At 43.4% G+C, this 22,852-nt stretch overlaps 1 long non-coding RNA gene across 9 annotated transcripts in view; it reads right to left on the bottom strand.

Moving 5' to 3' along the window:
* Nucleotides 1-22,852, bottom strand: part of LOC135242566 (uncharacterized) — a 235,752-nt gene that overhangs the window by 45,751 nt on the left and 167,149 nt on the right. The window contains exon 4 of one of the 9 annotated variants that reach the window (XR_010326383.1): nt 4,423-6,074. The exons of 7 other annotated variants lie outside the window; for them this stretch is intronic. This is a non-coding gene — a long non-coding RNA (uncharacterized LOC135242566). Of the gene's footprint in view, nt 1-4,422; nt 6,075-20,258; nt 20,278-22,852 lie in introns of those variants that run through there. One more of the 9 variants, XR_010326389.1, reaches the window with a different exon arrangement.

Below are 22,852 nucleotides of genomic sequence, written 5' to 3'. Positions count from 1 at the left end.
TGTCCACAGCAGCGAAGAATACTGTTCCAGCTCAGCTCTCCTCTGACGGGAAATGACCACACACGCCACTCCACTTACTCCACTTACGCTCTGCAGTATTGCGTATCGGGGGCCTGCCAGTGCACAAATAAGGGCCTGACGGCAGTAGCTGCGTCAGAGTTCCAGTCATGGCAATTTGCAGGAGGACTGGGGGGGGGGGGCGTAAATGATCGTGGGCCGGGGCTGGGGTGGCGGTGGGGGAGAGATAACAGATCATGGACCGGGGCTGGGGTGGCGGTGGCGGAGAGATAACAGATCGTGAACCGGGCACAGCCTCTGATTTGTGGGTGTACCAATAAAGAAACTGGGCGTGGCTAGGACACCCAGGACACAATGTGCCGCCGCCAGTACCTGACGGAATTCCCGTCAGCGGAGGCAGGGTGCAGGCAGCGCCTGGCCCAAGCACACATTTAATTTCCTGCTCCCAGGGAGGCGTGGGCAGCATTCACACTGACACACATCACGGTGCCGGGGCTGCTGGGTAAAAGCACACCCACCTCCCTGCTGTTCACGTCCCTCGCACTTTTCACACTCAGCGCACACTCAGAGCCAGGTGGGTGTAGAGCGGCGAATCCCAACCTGTCTGAGCCCCCGCCCACAGTGCATTTCCTGTGACCCGCCCCACACTGAAATACAGCCTGACATATGTCAAAATATAAACACATTTGTAACTGGGTTTGAATTTATTACAATCGTGTCAGTGGCGATCAAGGCACAAAGTAAAAGTAAGGTAGTGCTGTAAGTAAATGGATAAACGTCAAACATTTCATCCCCAGAATATCGCATTTCTTCAGATGTGTAGATGCTTTAATGGATTTTGGGTATGAATGTTGGATAATTGAGTGGAATATGAGTGAAAAACAACAGAAGAAAGCATCAAATTTAGATGAATGCCTTCTCTTCCTTCAGTAATTGAATATGCATGGCATGTTGGAAAACGTCTCATGGTACTGGAAAAGCGTAATCATATTTCCAGCATATTGGAACGCCACTCGTCTGTGCTGCAGGCTTTACGCTGTGCAGTTTGGTTGTCCTGCACACGCTCCTGCCTGTGAGGAAGGGCTGGCCCCCTCCGAAAGGCTCCGCATCCAGAGTCAAGAATTCTCTGAGTAACCCAGAAACTCCAGGGGCTCAGGGTAATGGAGGGGAGAGCATCCAACCCTTCCAGTCAGCTCTGGGAGCAAAAGACAGAGAGCCGTTCCCAGTCAGCCCATGTATAAATAATCCAACCCTCCCTGTCCAGACGGAGTCCTCACACGATGGGCAGGAAGTCAGGAAGTGAAGAGGGGTCAGGTGGGAAAGGCCCTTGACACGAACACAGGTGAGGCCCTGAAGCCTAGATATCACAGTTTTGAGCCTTGGCTATTATCTGACTATGATAACGACCAGGACACAACTGCACTGGACCTGCCAGGTGTAGAGTGTTGATTACTTGGTTACTCGGGTGACTGTTGAATTGACTCCACCTAGTGGTGCACAAAGCACCCACAGGCACTGCACTACCCAAAGACACACCTGCAACCACTGTAAGACCTGCGGGGTGCAGACCAGCCTCCGGCTGACAGGCAAGATTATAGGAGAGCGCGTGCGTCAGCTGCGATGTTCCTGCTGCATGGGAGCAGGTGGCTCGACGGAAACTGGAGAGCCAAAGACACTGATTACAAATTAGGAATAAGTAAGGGGATGGGGGGAGGCGGGTGTTAAAAAAGAATAATAACTGAGGAGAGATGGGTAGATGGGTGGAGCACTGATGCCCCCCTGCCCCCCCTCCACACAGACACTGTCTGAAAGAACACTGCGGTTGCCTGTCTCCCCTCCAGCTGAGCTCTTAATGAGGCAGTTTTGACTGAGCTGATTTTCGGCTGCCATCATTTAGCATGGATTTGCTGCTCACACTTTATCAAAGGGATGCGTTGTTTGTCTTAATAAGACGCTGGCTGACAACGGGATGACTTGTTTGTACGAACAAAGAGTTTTAAGATGTTTATTGTATTTTTGTATTACATTTCCCCCCCCAGCTCCTGTACAAAACAAAACAATAACATGAGAAGAAATTACTTTCCAATTAGGGTTTTTGATATCTTGGATAAATTACACAATAATAGATTTGGGTTCAGTGGGAGGGCAGCCCAACATTTAAGAAAAAGATTTGTACGAAGACATGATTTAATTTTTATTTTAAAAAAGCACATCCAACAGCCAATGTCTTTAGTAAACGATTTTAAATTTCAACTTTGAAAGTGACGCTAAAGGGAGATCAGTATTCAATTAACGGATCAACTGAAGGACACAGTTAAGTGTCAGGTTACTTCGATGTACATGAGTTAACATATTTGCTTACAAAAAAAAGCTTGAATTGGAGGGCTAGAGGACGATACTTTGACATATGATGTTAATGGCCTTCAATAAAACCGATTCAAGCGTACAACCATACATCCTTCTATTTAAAGTGCCCATCCTGCATTTACCAACCCTAATTAATAAATGTGTAAGCATCATCAGGAGAGAGGTGACACAAGGTTTAGGGCAGGGAGGTACTGAACTACATTGGATCTTTTAGCCTTACTAAATGACAAGCACACAGATCCTCAATATCAAGCCAGCAGAAAAAACAACTAACATCCAACTTAATTAATTGTTTGGTGGGTCCTAAATCTTTAAAGCATAAGAATACTCACCGTATGTTGGGAGCTAGCCAGTTAAAGATGAAAGTCCATTGGTCCTACTTGGGTCAAGCTTGGTACTACTGAAGTATCCTCAGCTAACACTGCTTATTGGGATGTGTCACTTTGTTGCAACACAAAAAGTAATTTTGTTGAGCATACCCCATTGTATTTGCGCAGCGTGAATATTAGCAACATATACAGTTCGTTTTTTAAAAAACTATAAATTTTGGCGAGGTTCTGAAAATGAATGGGAGTGAATGGGAACCGGACAACCGGGAGGAACGGTACTACCATTAACGGAAAACAGGGACGATGTTGCTAGTATTCAGACAATGGGGTAAGGGGTAAGCTCCACTAAATTACTCGTGTTGTAAAAGTGTAATGTCCCTTTAAGGACACTGTGCAATCACTTTTGTTTCTTGCATTTGAAGTTTTCATTAAGTCGCAAGATAAAGATGATTTCAAAATCATAAACAAGAAAATAATGCAATTTTCTTGCAATGTAAAGTATGTCATTTCTAAACACAGAAGTCTGATTGAGTATATCTGTTTCTATTCACTTCAAATTGACTTCTGATTGGCAACCTACTTCTGTAATGGTCAGTATAAGAACTTTAATTATTTCAGGATAAAAATAAAACTATCTATTAAAATGGACTTGATATCGCGCTATTTGTTTTTTTTTTTGGTCCTTTACATTGAGCTCCATAATGTCTGGGAACGAAGACATTTTTTAAATTTGATTTGGCTCTGTGCTCCACAATTTTATATTTTTAATCAAACAATTCACATGTGGTTAAAGTGCAGTTTGTCAGCCTTTATTAAAAGGTACAGTATTTTTATATACTTTGGTTTCACCGTGTAGAAATTACAGCGATTTTTATATGTATGAAAAGATTATGTTAATTGCACAGCTCTAATGAAAACAATGCCCCATTTTCAATATATCCTGTCTGCATGAGACAAAGTGCTATGGCTGTTGTCCTTGAACACTAATTTACATAACTGACAGACAACAGAAAGCATATTTAGCCTCCCTGAAGTGCTACATCCAAGCAGTAGGTTACTTAAACTCCTGACAATCAAAGCATCAGCCGCACCAATATTTCACATATCATGAAGGCATCTGAAACAATCCAAACAAACTTTGGAAACAAACCAAAAAAAGTCTTTGCTGTACTGAGCAATGGGTTCTCAAAACAAATGGAACCTCAACAGCAAAGGTTCTGATGGCGTGGGGTGCATTTTTCTAACAAGGTTTGGGTGTACCCTCAGAAGGCAAGGTCCATGTGAATCATTACTGAATGGTACAGATCTTCACCCCACACTCTCGGGAAAAAAAAAGGTACAGTGATGGTAGATTTTTGTTTTTAAGGAATACATATCCCAAATATACACTGAAAGTACAATAATGTTCTATGTGGGTACTAATACTTACCTTTTACAAGCAAAAAATAGACAAATTAATTATGTATTGCTGGTTAGGGGTACAATTTTATGCACCTATAGGGTACCTGAGAGTGCATGTTAAAGCATTTACATTACATTTATTTGTCTGACACTTTTATCCAAAAGGATGTACAATAAGTACATTTCTGCATTTCTTTCCTGTAGGGAAGGGTGCATTTATAAATGACATTATCCCCTATCCATAGAGCATGAGCAGTCAATCAGCAGTTTGAAGAAAATCATACTGATGTCTATATGCTGGTATATCCATCTTGGCCTTCTCAGTCACGTACCTGGAACTCAATCAACCACGTATGGGATCTTCTGGAACAGTTCCATCAGCTTTGCAAGTTAGAGCTGATAGCATCTTAGAAGAAAGGTGTTGTGTCCTTTGAGCGGAATTCAGGATGCTGGTGAACTATAACACGATACTTATAGTCTATAAGGGCACGACATGGCAGCCCAACATGCTATTAAAATAATTTTCATTCGTTTTAATTTATGTTTGTACAAGTGATCCGATTTCAATGGCCAGGCAATGAACAGCCTGTGTAATTAACATAATTTAAAACATTTTTCAAATATACAATATGTTTCATTGTCAGAATGTAAAATGAGAGACAACTAAAACAGGTACAGCTTGGAATCAGGACTTCACACTTTTCAAGATTTCAACACACATCTCCTCCACCTCAGCACGCATTACAGTATGCAAATGCAGCATATGGTTCCCCGGTACAACTTACAATTTGGCTGCAATCCTAAAGAGCTCGAGCATAACTTTCATAAAATTATTATATTTGGTTTTGAATAATGACTTTTAATCCGTCATCAGTGTCATCGGAAACAAAACAACTCATTTTAAACTTTCTGCTCAATCCTCCAGTGTGAGTTAAATGACTACAACATAAAAGATTAGAGAAAACAGAACAATAGGAAATGTAAAACAAATTAGTGAGAGAAGCTCGTTAAGCTGAATGCTGCTTGGAAGTGTCAGCCGTAACATCTGTATTTTGTAACATAAATAGACAGCTCCCTGAGGTTAGCTTCATCATGTAGCACTTGAGGATGGTTGGATATCACATGGTCTCATTCTATTAGCAACACACAGCAGTTCCTTTAGAAATATTTACAAGAACAAAATAGCCTAGCCTTTATTAACTTTGATTGTTTCAGATTTTAAAAAATGAACAGCACTTAATTTATGTTATGGAACTAGCTAGCCGGGAGCCATTTGATTAAAATCACTTGTTTTATAATTCATACCGCGGATGTGTGTTATAAGGGATGCTACCTGCAGTGGCTTGGAATGTAATGAAATTCTCTATCTCTGCCCGAGGCGGTTTTTCTAAGACGGAAAGCGGGTTTTTCTCTTCTTCAGTAATCTCCCATAGCCAGGCACATCTGTATGGGAGCCAGCAAACACAGCCTCCCTCCACTTCAAACTCCAGCTCGCATAAACAAAAGCTCAGTGGTCAATTATAGATGGTCAACAGGTCTCAGGTGTGCTTACCAGGGCACTGTGTGTTTTCATAATTGAGATTGCAGAGGGCCGGCCGAGTCTGCACTCGAGCCAAGCTCTGCTGCTCGCGAGCGCCCAGCGATGTCAGATTAAACAAATACCGTAGTATTCCATATAAATTAAAAGGGAACCAAAGGCAATATTACAAAGAGATATTTCTTTTTAAATTAACTCTAATGTATGAAATAGCACAATTGGCTAGGAAGGCATGCGGCACAAATTAAGTTTTTGTAGGCTTTGTCGTCAGTGAATTATCTCCATTTTTAAATGTGTTTGGAATACAAAACAAGCCCATTCTTTTTTATCCCCAAACCCTCCAGCTTCCTTGCATTTAGCAGCAGCAGTGAGCAGTCTGACACACCCATAGGGACCAACACGTAGATCTTTCAGTCGCAGACCTGTCAAAGCCCAGCAAACACATGGGTAAGTTACTTATTTCAGCCGTCTCCCCAAACACCACCACCCGCCACCCACCACCCCGAGTCTCCCACACACCCCAGATTAGTCACAGGGTTTGAAGTGATTCACAGGAGAATGAGGGCAATAGAAAACAACACAAAAAGTGTAAATCAATATTTTTCTACAGGGGGCCTTGTGGCAAAGCTGTAAGTTGACGGCTATGGGGAATTGGGCTGTAGACTAACTGTGAATAGCTCAGTAATGGAGATACAAGTAACAAAGAGGAGAAAAGCAAACTAGGAGCAGTCATTACCCCCCTCCTCTCCTCCTCTGATTAAATGGTTTGAAACCCCCCGTAAAAACAGATAATTTTCCTTTAATGTTTTCGGGAACAATCAAATGAATTGCAACTCTAGGGGGGCCGGTGCCTGCGAATCTTAAATTCATTGTTTATCAACCGTGCCCCTTTCTTGAGGAAGTGTATTTTGACTGGTTGTAAAGGCGGCCAGGGACCCGTAGGGACCATTAGACAGGGTTTGGTTTGCAGCTGATCTCTGCAGTAACAATGTTTCTCTGTGGTTTTGAGACGCTGTTTTGTTCCGCAGGGCGTTGCAGACAAACACAAACAATAAACACACACAAACACACACACACACATACACCCATAAATATGTACGCAGGCAGACAGTCACATACACCACAAATCAAATTCATGCACACTCACACAAGGAGAAATCCTATTCCTCTGTCTGCTCATGAACAGAACGTTGAGCAGAATCAGCCCCACCCCCCTCCATTCCATAACCTGTTTTGAGTTTACATAGAACCCCACAGCTGAGCCAGACATAGAGGAAACCCCAACAATTCGGTTTCTATTGGATACAGCATTTCACATAATCTTGTTCATTTTCCTGTAAGCCAAAAAAAAAAAAAAAACATCAACACCTAGTTCACTTTTGTGCAGTAAGACTTCTTGGATCTTTTCATGCTTTGTTTTTTATTTTTATTTTATTTGTTGTGATTTGGCTTTTCCACTGTGTTATTAATTTTTATTTATTTAATTCTTTGTTGTAAAACTGGGAATTGCGGGCTGGCTGTTTTGCTGGAGACGGTTTAACGGAGGCGCTTGGATGGCTTATGTGGAGCCATCATACATAAACCCAGAGAGAGAGAGAGAGGCATGATGGGAGAGGGGTGGAGCTTCACAGCACAGAGTGAGATATTTCAGGGCTTTGTCTGAAAGAAGGCTGCTCTCTAATCCCGACACAGCCATTATTGTTACAGCCCACAAGCTGTGTAACCCCATTACTCACCACATATTCTGCCAGAACGCACAAATTTTAAACTCACACCTCAGAACTCATATTTTATCCTTGCAGGTTCTAAACTGTTCTTTGTTTTTTTTACAATTTTTGCTTTTATCCCATTTTTATATACTTATGTTCTCATTTGGAAGTATTCGCAGTGCAAATAAATTGTTGCAGTCGCACATACCGACACAGCAAACAATTTACTAAGATTTGTTCGTATTACGCAATCAAAAAAAATTAAATGATCGCATTCACATTTTGTTCGGTTGGTCGCACCCATAAGAAAGATCTACATGTCCAGAGTACAAGGTGCTAAGCAATGGATATTGAAAAACTAGGCTCAATTAGTGAGGCAACCACAAGGAAAAGAAAACATACATTTACAGACCAGGCAGGAAATCGAGGCAACGGCCAATGAGATACAGCGTTACAAGCCACATTACATCAAAGAAATTAAACAGCAGTGGATGAACGGGCTAATTAGTGCAAGATCCTCCTTTCACTGTTCAGTCCACCACCTGAGCTACACTTCATGTCTGGCTGGTGCAGGTAGACTCAAGGTGCCTGAGTGGTAGAAGAGTTGTTTTTCGGAGCAATGCTTTGGAGGGAGAGGTAGAGCCATGGTCTTGGGTTTTTAAACACATTCAACGTGTAACATCCATTATCGACATGAACACAAAAAGTAAACGTGAAGAACCACGCTCAGCCACTGGCAAAAGAGGATTCATTTGTTATCAGCCCAACAATTGGCATTAGTGTTACAATTTATGGAACAATGGCTAATACAATATATTTTTTTCTAAATGAAAAATTCTCATTACTCCGTTTAATTAGAATAGATGTTTCACAAGCATCTGTTAAATTACAAGGATATCAGAGTGAACTCTATTGCTGAACTTGCTGCTGCCGAACAGAACCTCCTTGTTACATTTTACCCCGGTGTCAGAGATAAAACAGTGCTTAATTAGCCTTGAATGACTGCTGGCCTCACAGTGCATTGTGAACAAACACAATTACTGCAGTTAGGGGGTGAGAAGCACTAATGGCTTTGGCCTCCAATTCGCCTCTCCTCTGGAGAGTGGGAGCAAAAAAATAAAAGAAAATAAAAAACAAGATGGAGGTCATCGCAGGAGTAAAATCTGGGGACTGTAAACCTGCAAAGATGACTTCACTGGAGAGACTGGAGGATGACCAGACTAAATCTTTAGTCTCTTTCAGGCTTAGACCAGACTTTAATTGTCGGTGCACAAGTGAGATACAAATTGGAGGAGATCCTTTGGATCAGAGCTTTTGGTCCAGGGGGATCCAGCAGTGACAAATGTCAGAGGATCTGGCAGAGATCTCAAAGATACAGTTCCAATGTGCAGTGCAAGTAATTGGGTGACAGTGTGCGACAACGGCACTACAGTGGGTTTCTTCCGTATTAACTTACAGTCTGTTCTAATCCATTGTGTGTTTAAATAGCAGACATTTCTCCGTTTGTTGACAGTTTTGCTTTAAATAGCAAGTTGCACAGACCCAAGGGTGCAGTTGGCCCAAGCAGGCCTGGCTCTGATAAAAAGCTACTCCTTGATTACAAACCGACACAAATGTTTCCATTTTCCCCTAAAATTCAAAAAACATTTTTTTAATGAATTTTGATGACTGCGGAATATGTGTAGGTGGGAAGAATGCAAATTTGGAAAGATATTTCTTGAATGAGTCTAAATGGTCCTTGGGGTATGAATGTGTGAGTGAATGGTGTGTGTGCTCTGTGATAAATTGGTGACCCGTCCAGGTTGTATTCTCGCCTTTCACCAAATTTCTATTGGGATCGACTCCAGAAAACCACCACCCCGAACCAAACCCCAACCGCCACCCCAGCCCCATGAGCCTGACCAAGAGTGAGCAGTTTAGAAAATGGATGGATGAAGGAAAGATGTTGCTTGAATCCATGCCGCAGAACTTCTGCTTTCAGTTTAGAGTTGGCTTACCCAAAGAATGTTCCAGAATGTCCCGCAGATGAACTCCACAGACTCCTGACAGGAAAACGACATGCTGTACACAAGCTGACACAATTAAACCAGGAATCTCTCTGCCAGCAACTTGCTGGAGGGGAAAACGGCTGAAGCTCGTCAAGAATTCCTTTCTAGAGGATTGAGTGCCTGTTGCTTCTCTAAGAAACACTCCACTTTTTAGGCCATGTATATTCAAATACGAACAGGAATCATGTGTGCCTTGCAGAGCTTTGTTGAAAAGATTCTGCTTTCAGGCCATACATAACCCACTGTCAGAAAGTTGTTGCCTTACATGAAGAGGACACTGCCAGTATGCTTGTTCCAACTCCGCTATCGGTGATTATGTTGTTTACAATAGCATTTTCGATGGTAGAGTAGGAATTTAGGCCGAGAAAGATTGCAATTAAAATAAATACATGGAAAGCCTCAATGGCAAGGCAGCTGATGTAGCATGTAGTTTAAACGCCATTTCAGGGTAGCTCTATAATTAAGCGGCATCATGGACTTTGGTTTTAATGACAAGTTGCAAGAAATTGGACCTTCGCCCACAGCATACACGTATTCAGCCACACAAGAAAACTTTCACTCCCAGAATTTTTGACAAAATAAAATCATAAGTTAATAATTAATTTACTGTGGGAGGATACATGCTACCACACCTTCCTCACTCACTTTTACTTTCACAGAATAAGCATTTCAGGAAGACCTTACATTACAATGCAAGAGGGAATGAGGTGTTCCACTTCCTGTTTATAATTACAAGTAAGCAAACTACAGCCTGTGGTTAATTAAGAGATAACAGTTCAAGCATAATGCTGGGGATTATTACTTTGGCTGTCTCTCAATTTTCAAACTTTAATCAATAATTCATTTTTATTCCAGCACACTATTTAAATCACTCCTGATAAAGCTGGAAAGTAATACAAGAAAATAATTTCATGGGGAGGGATAGAGTAGGGATGGATATTAATAGGTTTTTATTATTATTATTTTTTAAAGACCAATCTTGTTGGTCAGGATCCCCTAGGTATTTTTGCAGGTAAAACTACTTTTTTTCCAGATGATATTCAGTAATTTATTTTCAATCCTTGTTTTCAACCATTTGGTCATAGACAAAATAAATTATGAAAAGAAATCTGTAATATTGATTTTAATATTTTTTTCAGCCAGTGACATTCATTCAAATGCAGCGGTGAGGCCTCTCCCCTACATCAGCGAAGGTTTAAAGTTTTTAATCCTGTAAATAGTTTTCTGTTAAATAATTGGAACTGCAACAGCTGATTGCATCTCATACTCACCATCCTTTCTCCTCTACACACGCGCACACACACACACATACACAAATATCCATACATACTTATGCACACATAAACACACATAGCCACATAGGCACTCATGCTCACACATGTACATGCGCACACAATAACATAAATGGCATGTATATATCCACCATGTCTCCACCATTTTAGGATTTTGCAAATGTGCAACAGTAGCCAGACTGAGGCCACAGTCTGGGATGATGCATAAGGGTCAGGCTGTATGGAAAAACCCAGCAGCAGCCACCGTCCACAAGCTTAACAGGCACTCCTACCTCAACTGAGTTAACAGAAGAAGAAAAAAAATCACTGGGCTTTCGAGACGAAGAAGAAACGATCAGTGATTGCCCCTATCCTTCAAAACCCCTGTGTCCTCCCAGCCTTCTCTAACAAAGATAACTAAGATCTGACAGACTGGGGGTAATCAAAGGCCTTTGGAGTCAGGTTGCTGTCTCTCTCCGTCTACATCTATGTGTCTATCTCTCTCCGTCTCTCTCTCACTTTCTCTCTCTCTCTCTAACAGTTCATCAATCTATCTTTTCTTCTCTCTCTCTGTGTTTGGTGTGAATGCTGACATCAGTGCGGTGGTTACAGGAGTCTTTCTGACACTCGGATGATGAGCATCTGTGTGAAATGGTCCTAGGTCCCCAGACGACATTCGTCAAAGGAAAGAACTCAATTATCATGTCCCGCTGCGTTTGGACCCCTGTTTGATCGCAGGTGAGGTGCACAAGATTACATCTAACCCTCTGCCTTGTTTCTGGGAAGGGGGGGTCTGGTCTTTTTTGTGTTATAAGGTTTTCAGTTGAATGGCCAAAGGATGAATTCATGGGATGCGCTGATGCTATCAGACACCTCTGTATTACTGTGTGCACTAGCTCACGCTCCTCGCTGCATCGATTTTAGGTTCTGTGGGATAAAAGCAAACCAAGGCAAAAGAAAGGGAAAAAGCCAATGATATTTTCACACTAGAGAGCTTCCTGTGCCTTTGATCTGAGCCCTGTCTGCAACAGAAGAAAACAAGTGTGTGTGGCGATTGCTTTGAATATGAAGTCCTGATCTGGGCTATTTCAAAGCACTTTGGACAAAAAAATTCAAAACACAAATCGGCCCATTTTATGGGACCGAAGCCATGGCAAAATGAGAGAGAGGCAGAGGTGTGGCCACCTTTGGCAGCAGTTCTTTCTGCCCTCCCATGGGCGGACCTACGGCTGTTGAGAGTTGAGCCGTGCATGGAGGCAACAGGGGCTGTACAAACAGCAATAATGCAAGAAAAGGGAAGGGCTCCAAAAATGCAAGAAACCGGAGGTCTGGGGAGCTCCGCTCTCTGTTTACTCTTGGCTTGAAAGACGATTCGAAGAAACACGTTGCCATGCGCCCCAGAGGTGGGGCCACGGGCCCCCATCTGGCGCTGCTCGTCACCACTATTAATCCCGGCACCGCGAGCAACACAACAAACTTACACCGCGGCCGAGGTCACGCCCAGGGTTGCCCACAGAGTAAAGAGCGCAGACAGGCCAGGGCCGACGTTCCTGGCGGGATTTATTTATCTGGTGGCACGCGCTACTCGGCAGCCCCAAAGCGGCGGCTTATAAGGTCCGCCACGGCACCTCCCTGAAGGCAAAGAGCCTCCAAGCTATCTACGCATCTCATTTTCACATCAAAGGAGAGAGCTTGAGGTAAAACACACCACAGTCTACCAACCACCACCGCAGACCAACTGTCTGAAACTTTTCACAATTTTCACAAAGCTCAATTCTCATGCTTTTTGCAGATTGAACTCTAAGCACCGTGGACTGCTTTAAAAAGCATTTAAAAACCTTTTTGTACTGACAGGCATTTCAGTTATGTCATTGTGTAGTTTGTTATTGTATTGTGAGTGTCCTAATAGGTTTATGTTAATTGTTTTTTAACAACATGTGAAGCATTGCTCTGGAATGGTGCTATATAAATCAACTTTCATTCATTAATTCATTTATTCATTCTATTTATTAGTCTATGAGCATTGTACTAACATTATTCATAGAAAATTGAAATTTGAAACTAACTCTATAGTCCACACTAGGCCAGGTCCCTCTTGAAAAATAGATTTAATCTCAATGGGTACTTACCAAGTTATATAAAGACTAAATTAAAAACAAGTTCACTACATGTGGGTGCAAAACAGTGGAAACAACTGAGCAGTCTGTGAAGAGGCCTGAACACATACAGCATCTCTATGTGATGAATCCAGTCACGCACGACCGCATCCTTCGCTGTCTACGCACACGAGGGCCATTCACAGTTAAGTTTCTGAAACTGCAATAGTGCCATTGGCCGGGGCAGGGGGAGGGGGGGTGGCACATTAAGCCTTCTTGCAGTACAGAACTCTCCAATGTTTGGTAATGCGCTGTTATCAGGCACTTGGGCAAAATCAGACCCACATAGTTTTTTATGAAAATTGGAATGTGTAGCGAAATGGAACTCCTTAATGATCTGCCTGTCCCCCCCACCCCCCGTTTCAGTGGTGTAATATCTGCCGTAATAATGCCTGTGCGTCGTGCCGGGGCTAATGGACCATAACACGCACGGTGGGCCAAGCGCACAGCCCAGCAGAATCACACACTGGGTTCCGGAACACTCCGCGCACGCCAATAAATTCAACCCACTGAACCGCCAACCTCAGTCTGCAGCAGCCCCGCCTGACAACCGACAAGCGTCGCTGAGCACTGCTGCCGCCCTGTAGGGCACCCGGATGCCCAGAGTCGCCATGAGTTTGCAGATATCTCACTTTGGGCTGGTTTTTGAGGAAGCTCAAACTAATACCAAAATAGAACTACCAAATGCTACATTTTGGTATTATTTTTCACCAAAAAAATATTTGATCATAGGTTTGATTTTTAATAATAATAATAATAATAATAATAATTATTATTATTATTATTATAGTGGTAGCAGTAGTTCTTGTTTTTTTCTTTTGTTTCCTTCCAGATTCTAACGGCACATCCAAACAAAAGGACTGTGTATCTGAGCAAAAGGACATCTCCGCAGCACCTGCCACCCCAGGTTAAATATTTACCCGTCCGAGAGCCATCTGAGGCATTCCTGTTTAATCCGACTCAGGCACAGCGCAGGCACTCTCACAAGACCACATCACCATATCACCATGACAACTTCATCAAACCAAATGGAACAATGCATTGGGGGAGACAGGTGGAGCCGAGATGCTGAGATCCACATTCCCTTCTTTCCCCCACTCATTCTCATTCAGTTCAATTCAAATGAGCAGGACAGTTGCTGAATAATTTTAACATGAGTTGACAGCACACATATATTGTTATATTATAAAAGAAAACATATGACCTGCATTGGAACACCTCTCCCCTTAATCTATTACATATAACACACACACACACACACACACGCACAAACACACATGCACACGCACACACACACACACACACAAACTCATCTCTCGGGCTGTGACAGACTGATATATGTGCTGCATTTAGCTGCTATGCTTTTCTGCCTCCAGTCATATTTTTCTTTCATTTTCACCAATTTCGCTAAAATTGGGACTGATCGCCATGAACCTCATGAAAGAACGAGAGAGAGAGTGACAAAAGAGGAGAGAGAGAGAGATAGAGAGAGAGAGAGAGAGGGAAGGGGGGTATATACACAGAGGACCTAGCATGCAGCAAGAGAAGCACGCAGGGCAGGTGGTAAAGAAGCAGGTTTGTTCCCCATATTCACAGCCCATAGGTGAGGGGCTTTAACACCCTAGAGACTGCACTTTGCCTCTGTTACCCTAATCCTGCCTTCCCTTCAGTGCCGTGAGCCACCTGTGTGATTAACCAGCTGTTTGACCACCGCTACGCTACAGACAGGAAGCGAGATGAAAAACAATCAAACCAAATGAGCAGTTTGCGTGACCTGCCTGTCAACACCTGCAGGATGTTTATCCTAGATTACCAGCTAAAGAGAACCCTCTGGTATGCCACTCTAGGGAGTGGATTCCCTCTAACCTCTATGGTGCTTCATCCTCAGTTTTGAATAACTCATTTAAGCAATAGCTGCATCTTTTGCATTCCGATTTAATCTTGAGTTGAGTTCAGAGACTGAAACCACATTGAAATATGACTAATCTAAAGGTGAGAATGAATGTCAAACCTGCAAGAATTCATCACTCAAAGCACATTAAGCGGCTAAGCAGTTAGATTGAACACAACCCTCTGAAAAACTCAGAGAGTGTATCTTCTTAATGCGAATGATTATTGCATGTTAGGATAAACACTTAGCTCAGAGCCTGCTGGGTGAATTAACGCTGATGAACGAAATTTACTAAAGAAAATTAGCAGAGGAAATAGAATCCTGCTGCTGAGGCGGTGATGGAGTCTATTGGTCTGTGATTGTGTGTGTATGTCTGGGTGTGTGTGAGTGAGAGACCGTGTGTGTGTGTGTGTGTGTGTGTGTGCAGGAGTGAGAAAGAGTGACAGAGAGAGGGGGAGGGAGGGTAAGATAGCGAGAGAGAGTGAGACACTGTGTGTGTGTGTGTGTGCGCGTAGGAGCGAGAGAGAGCAAGAGAAAGAGTGACAGAGAGAGGGGGAGTGAGGGAGAGAGAGAGAGTGAGAGAGAGAGAGGGGGAGGGAGGGAGGGAGGGAGAGGCCACCAAAGCACACAAACCACCCCAGTAACACTTACATTAGGTGTGTGTGAGAGAGAGGGTGCATAAGCGTGTGAGTATGTGTCCTCATGTCTTTGTGGGGTCCATGTTGTTGTTAAAACCCCGGGCAGAAAATAGCACCTACAGAGTATATTCTTTATTACTCAAGCGCATCCGCTTTGCTGGGGTCAGTCAGTCAGTCAGCGTGACGCTGAAAGCTTAGTGTGGCGAGATGAATACTTCTGACATTTTCTCCTTTTCCTGATTTACTCTGATCTTGGCGTCGTGTCCTTCATCTTTAGAGAATTTCATAAAGCTTTAATGTTCAAACATGGATCTGGCATTAAACAAACGCTTTTCCCCACTCCTGTCCTCCCCTGATGAGCGGGTATTTGGTGACGGCGGAGGCTGTGTAAACAGTATCTCCATCCACTTACACATAAACCCAGCCTGGATCTCTCCAACCGAGTAGCGCGCTGCTCGGTAATTCGGCACTTTTGTAAAAAAAAATCTGAAGCACCTCTCCACGCGCGCTACCCAAAATTATCAGGCCGTGATCCCTTCTGGATTGGACAGGATTTAATGCGAGCCTCTTCAGATTGCGTGTCTGTTGTGAAACAGGCGCCATTAGCATACGCGCGGGCCGCTATTTGAAAGCTGTGTTTGTGTGATCGCGGTGGCTCCCACCTGCCCTGCCGCTAAAGGGCGGCTCTTCACCTCCGCGCCTCACGGGCCGAGTCTGATTTTGTTGTGTGATGCATGAAATCCCCGCTCCCCCTGGCCCGCTGATCGGAGAGCAGCAGCAATGGATTAGGTTTTTTTACAGCACCTTTCAGAATCTCTAAGCATTTTATACAGTGAAGGGGCCTGAATTTGTGAGCCTGTGTGAGGTGGGGCTTTATGAATAGCTCTCTTGCAGACATGCTCTCTGAAATGAGCGCACACATACAGACATGCCCTCTGAAATGTGTGTGCACACACAGACGTGTTCTCTCAAATGTGCACACATGCAGGCATGCTCTCTGAAATGTGTACCTACATGCACACATGTTCTTGCTGCCAGTTCTGGTTGCTCTGCAGTCCATCAGCTGAGCTGGACAGGTATTCCACTGCGATGAGCTTCATGTGCATCTGATACCAGGAAATACCCCCAAACTAAATCCTCCCTCCCTCTCTGGGTAACATTATAGACAATTACATGCAGCAAGCACCACCACTTTAGCTGGACATGCCTCCATTTTGGGGTTCACAAACCCCCCGCTCTGTGCACTGAGCCCTGCCTTGCCTAATCCACTCCCCTCATGCTAAGTAAAGCGTTCACCTTGTCAGGACGATTCCAGAACAGTGTTGCATTGCGATTAATTATTCAGAAGTCGGCGACCTGTGTCAGTAACGCGGAGTCACGGCAAAGTTGTGCCGTGGCACTGTCCCCTGCGCTCAACCTGGCCAGCGCTCCATGCGCTGACAGAAACCACTGCCTTCCCAACCACCAGCAGTGAGAAGGCACGTCATGCATTTTTCAGATGGTTAGCTTGACACGTGCGCTTCACTGATTTGCCTACACGATAAAACGGCTCGTTTCCTCGTCCGCGGACTCTGACGGACTGGATACACATTTATCCAGGGAGCCGGATACCCTTCGCAAGCGGCCCGGCTCTGTGACAGCGAACTGACACGACTCTTCTGCGGAGACGACACACCTCGGCCAAGCGGATACAGAGCGCGGCACGACGGGAGCAAAATGGGGACTGCGGGCCGTCGGCTGCGCCGTAGTGCAGCGAGGTGCGATAAACCCATGGTGCACTGGGGCCGGGGAGAACGCGGGTGTGAGGAACTCCAGAAGTTCCATTCCGGGTCGGACCCCACTGGGCAGATTTGGGACACCGCAGCGCTGACCCCGTCATTTTGAGGGACATTCCGCCTGTCACCGTGCCAGGGTTCCAGCCCCGTGATGTGAGCATCGATCCGTTACAAATCTCTCTCGCTCTGACATGTACAGTAAAACCGCGAGCCAATCCTGGATGACATCAGAAGACGGTTATTTTTTCATGTCTGGTGGGTCCAGCGGGGCCTGGGTGAGACATCAGGGGCATGTAAATGTGAGTGGGATTTTGCATGCTTGTAGGGCTGTGCATGCATACTGTATGTATGTGTCTGTGTACAGTTACTGTGTATGCTGCATGCATGTAAGGGGGAATTCGATTCAATTATGTTTGTAAAGTGTACTGCCACAAAGTTGATTTACAGTTGAGGAAACAAAAAGGAAAATTTGGCCTGTACACCCAAAAAGCGAGCAATTGAGGAAAAAAAAATTCCACAGTGGGAAGAAAAACACTGTGTATGTGTATGGTGCAAGTGTCCATCTTGCCTTGAAGGACAATCAGTAATGCAACTGTATGATTAATTCACTGAGTGGTGATCAAACAACTCTATTTTTAATGTTCATGAGTTTTTTCAATCCTTGTTTTGTACACAGACAGAAATACGCAGGAATATAAACATTCCCTCTGCTTCACTTACTATACTACAATGGTGATGGAAGTAAAACACATACATACATATACACAAACACACATGCACGCACACATATACAAATACACAAACACACATACATATGCACACACACGCGTACAAATACACTAACAAACAAGTACACACATACACAAACACACACACAGACATGCTCACACACACATACACAAATACACACACAAATACAGAAACACACGTGCACACACACGTAACATATGTCACATCAAAGACAAAAAGGCATTTCAAAGGGATAAAGTTAAAGCTCCTCTTTTGTGTTACTGGGGTAGTCTGTGTCTCTCGCTCTCTCTCTCTCACTCACTCACTCACTCACTCATTTCTCACTCTTTCTCTCCCTCCCCCCTCGCTGTCTCTCTTTTACCTCTCTCCTCTCTCACTGAAGCACATTATTTCAATCATCCCACATAATGGGCAGAATGGCTAATTACAATGTTCAGTGGAGAGGGATCCTATGGTGACTCCAGGAGGGAGAATTAGATGTTGTATCATTCCAAGATGGCCAACCAATGATAGATTCCATCTTGTTGTTAATTGGACTCCTAAAATAAACGAATAGCTTTTGGCCAACCATTCAGGCAAAAAATCAAACAGCGGGAGTTACAGAAAACTCCAGCGATAGTTTCATTACAATTTCAGGCCTGGACAGACTGTACACAAGGGTGGCATTGGGCTTAGGTATTTAGCCAGAAGGCAGTGTGACAAAGGAAGGTCCGTCATCTTTGAAGGTAGAGACTACCTGGCAACATGGAGCCAGGCACCCTCGTGGACAGCCCCGCCCCTCGTTGTGAACATCTTATCTGCATTTCTAATCAGCAGGGATGGGTATAAGAGAGGGTATGGTAGAGTCAGTGGGGGAACAAACGGTGTGCGCAGACATACTGGAAAAAGCACTTCCACCTGACCTGTAGGGTGTTTTCCTTCAACTTGTTTCCTGCCAATGCGGTCGGGTGGAGGAAAACTTACTCATAGCTAATCAAATGACATTGAAGGGACAATCAGTCCCTTTAAGAGCAGGGCAGAAAAATATTCTTGATTGATATCATTCAAAATGTATACTATAACTGTAATGCATTTGTTTCAGAAGGTAATGTCTAAAATCACAAACTAAGTATGCTTGGTCATTCACTGCATTTTAGTTCTGTTGTTTTAGACCATGTAAGATATTTAAGTGGCCATCAGGAAGTCTACAAGTTAATGCTAAAATGTTAGGCTGTATAGAAAAAGACAATGAACAACAAATTAGGATGGATTTTTCCTACTTGCATTGGATTTATATCAAAGTCAAACTGAAAAGCATATGATCCATAAAAATAATTGATTGGTTTTTAATAGGCTATGATCATGCATGCCTTGCATGGGAGACCCCCAATGAGCAATATGCCATACGCTGGGCTCCGACCTGTGCAGTAGACCTGGGTTGAGCAGGCCAGCAATAAGCTCAGGCTAAGTCCACCCAAAATTACATTGAGCTGCACCAAAATTTCAGTGCACTGCTCAGTTTTGACTAACACAGCCCCAACAGCAGCTCTCCTCCTATTTCAGCGCGTAGCGAGTCACACAGTTACCAAACCGCTCAGGTGCATCAAAATCTACGGCAAAAATACCACTTTGCCAGTGCGACGGCATGCGCCACTCAGAAAATGGCCTTTAGTCTTTTCAAACTTTTTTTGTAAAGTCAGGGACATCCGATCTTACTATAAAAAAGGATTCTTTTAAATTGTCACACAATAGAATTAAACAGAATTATAGCATTAAACATAAATGCGCCACACTGTCCAATAATAAATAAATAAAAAACTGGAAAAACACACCGTCCATATTCAGCAGGAACATAATTTGTAGGAGGGTGCATGTGGTCTGCGGGAGAATTCATGTAATATATCATATGAATGTACTGTATTTTCACAGAATGTATATATTGTTGTGGTGGCTGGCCAGTCAGCTAGCCAACGCAACTTGTTTATAAATAACGTGAGCTAGAGTGTTTACTTCCATGTTCATGTGCAGCTAGCCAGCCAATTATTGGGCACCCTAAGTTTGTACTAGTGATTTGCAGGGCAAGGGCTGCAGGATAGATATGAAAGGAGCGCTCAGTCGGTGCTCACGGCCAGTTCCTGTCATCTTGTGCTTGTGTATGCTTCCCTTGCTTTACACATTAATAAATGAGCAAAGGCTGTAATGCAAGGTCTGCCCGGTCTGTCCCTCATTGAAATCGCCACAATATTTAAACTCCAGTGTATGCAGAAGATCAGAATCGACTGAATACGTTTTAAAAAGAATACGTTAAAAGTCTCACCATTTCACAGCAGCCTGCTGAGCTGGTATGGTAAAACGGGCAGGAACACTGGAACATTCATTCGGCGGGGAAAACAGATTCCAAAATGATACTGACAAAAAATAAATAAATAAGTAAATCACACACATTGTTCGTACAACAACAAGAGCCTTGCGTGCTGCTTAATGTCATTATAATTGTGAAGAAGCAAGGAAATGTGTTACCCGCTGTGCTTACTATCTAATTATCACTCCCTTCCTTTCCTTACACTTGAAGTGGTTTTCTGGAAAGCGTCCCTGTCAAGGGCTGGAAGCCGAGACAAAGCTCCATTTTTCCAACCGCAAACGCACGGCAATTTGCCCAACAATCGCGTCTATATTTAGGCGACGGTCTTTAATATTCATGAGAAAGGGGCAGTCTCCAGAGAATAACACGTAATCTAAAGTATTCTGGAACACATGTATTCATTTTTTTCTTATTTAACTTTTAGTGTTTAACCTGGAATGGTTGTTAGTGCAAAAAAATGCCAACTCATCCCTGAAGGAAGTTTCTAATTTTGCTTGACGGGATCAGAACGCTAACACCAAAGTAACACTTTGAGTTTGTCTGCAGACTCAGAAGGACCTTGATTAAGTCAGCTGTCATTCACAGGGAATTTCTGCATTTTCATTGCAGTATTCTGGCACAGATGATGCACAGTGGTCTGCTGACATCATCATTTGCGTACATTATACTAAGACCTCTGGATCCTTTCAATGACAAATAGAGGTGAGGGTGAGGTAGTCACCTATGAAGTACATCCCCCTCCTCCCTCCCCAAACACCCTTCCACCCCCAGAAATCTCTACACCCTGTTTATTATTCATTGGGAATATTGAACACTTGAAATTGGTAAAAGAAATCAATGGGATTAGATGATAGGTTTTTAGCAAAGGTCAGAAGTCAGATGTACATTAATGAAGGTGTTTTTACCCTTCAGATGTTATTTGGCTTATTATTTATTTCCAGTAGTCGATACTGTTGGGTGTCTTTGGAGGAAAGTGATAGCCTTTACAACAGCCAGAGTTTCTCTCTGCTTTGCAGTCAATCGAGTTAAATTTTAAAAATTGCTTAAAAATGCAAAAAAAAAAAAAACCTTTTTTTGAGTGAGTTATGAGTGACAGTAGTACATCTTTAAATGTTTAATTAGAAATACAGTCCAAACCACCAAGTGGGTAGACTGACACAAACTCAGACACAGAGTCAGAGATCCGGTTCATAAAACAGAGGATAACTCACAGCAAGAGCTCAGCGGGACGAGAGTGTCCCGCTCTTATAAGTGCTCTGTATTATTTTCCATATTTAAACAACAGCTGTGATATTAGTTAACCCTGTCTGAACTCTGCTTTCCTTTTCATTTTTCACCTGTTCTCGCCACACAGAGCTCCTCTACTGAATGATCCGATTTCCTGTTGGCCAGTGACTACTCCTCCAGATATCGGAGATTGTAGGGGGGAAAGAAACTGTGCAGTTGCTATGTGACGCCGTTATGTTCTCACCTCATTGACTCGCTTGTCTTCCTGTCCCTTGCGAGTTCCTCGCCTTGTGGGGAGAAGCTCTGGCAAACATGGTCGGAGATCCCCCTAAGTCTGCAGCTGGCCCTGTCTACATCCCTAAATCTACACCCCCGCCACCCCCCTTCCCATAACCTCAAACCTCCTCCCTACCCACACAAAAACCCCCTCTCCTCCTTTAATTTTTACCTCAAACCTCCAGAGTCAGTGGGCTGTCTCTCCAGGTTTGGGGGGAACAAGTTAAAACAGGCCTGTTCAAAAAAAAAAAAAAAAAAAAACACGGGAATGCCTTACAAAAACCATAATTCCTCAACCCCTAAATCAGAACCCTAAGACCCCTACATACGATCAAAATGTGGACCGAGCACCAATCACATCCATGGGAGCTGCATGAGCCTTCCACCTGGACATTTAAACGTAGCGCTTATCCCTACAGGCCCGCGCACTCATGTACCGCTGCAACCATCGACGCTCACAGCCCTCTCTCTCAACTGCCCCAGGGACCCACAAACAGGGGCTGGACATGACATTACATCCTGGCTTTTAGAGTGATTTACACAGCATTTCCTTTTTTTTTACATTTTACTGCTGGATATATACTGCAGCAAGTCAGGTCAATTGCTTTGCTCGAGGGTGCAAGAGCAGTGTCCTACCTGGGAATCGAACCTGCAACCTTTGGGATATAAGCCCAGCTGCTACCCTCAGCAAACTAGAAAAAAAATCCCTTTTTAGGAATATTCACACTTATTTTTATTTCCATAAATTGATGAATTGCATACTTTAGACTTTAAAATAAAACAAAACCTGTCTAGTTTGCATAACCTTTATAATATTATGGCTATAGGAAACAGTATGTTTATACAAAATATATGTTAATATAAAATATTCCTATATTGCAAATAATAACATTTTTACGTGCTGGGGGCACATAATAATCTAGCATCACAATGTAGTTGGTGTTGGATAAAGGTGTCAACTATTTTATAGAGGTGCATGTACTTGGCCAGAGGGTGGCCATTTTAGGGATCCTTGAGATTAAACTGTTGTGCAGGATGATTTATTGAGTCTGGTTTACATTTCCATCTGCATTACCCATTTACTGTAAGCAGCTGGACACCGGTACTGAACCAGTTCA

This window comes from Anguilla rostrata, chromosome 16 (assembly GCF_018555375.3).
Source record: "Anguilla rostrata isolate EN2019 chromosome 16, ASM1855537v3, whole genome shotgun sequence".
In the NCBI taxonomy this organism is placed as follows: domain Eukaryota; kingdom Metazoa; phylum Chordata; class Actinopteri; order Anguilliformes; family Anguillidae; genus Anguilla; species Anguilla rostrata.
The sequence above is the reverse complement of the archived record's forward strand: the minus strand, read 5'-3'. Positions and strand labels throughout refer to the sequence as shown.